Source organism: Myotis davidii, unplaced genomic scaffold, assembly GCF_000327345.1.
Source record: "Myotis davidii unplaced genomic scaffold, ASM32734v1 scaffold243, whole genome shotgun sequence".
Classification (NCBI taxonomy): Eukaryota; Metazoa; Chordata; class Mammalia; order Chiroptera; family Vespertilionidae; genus Myotis; species Myotis davidii.
The window spans coordinates 1,845,934-1,846,314 of record NW_006295183.1 but is presented as its reverse complement, the minus strand read 5'-3'; positions in this window follow the sequence as shown (position 1 = coordinate 1,846,314).

Sequence of the window (381 nt, the reverse complement as noted above, 5' to 3'; positions counted from 1 at the left end):
CTCCCCCTCCTCTTCCTCCTCATCTCTGGACTCAGAGGCACTCAAGATATGATCCACGGCCATCGGCAACCCTGGCCAATGTCCAAACCCAACTCTGACTGCACAACGGAGCCAAGCCGCTTGCCTTCACACCTCGTTGCTGCCGCACCTCAGGGAACCCCAGCTGGGGCCTGTCCTTCAGGCACACCCTGCGGGAGGCAAGGCCCCGCCCCACCCAAGCCCCTCAGTCCTCTGTGCAGCTCCCCCTCTCAGCCACACGTGGAACGTCCAGCACAAACACACCTGGGAGAAGAGGAGTCGCTCAAAGGGAGGGGCAGGGATGGAGGCAAACCCTCCAACTCACCCTTGGCCATGACTCAAGTCCCCACTCTGAAGGCCCCT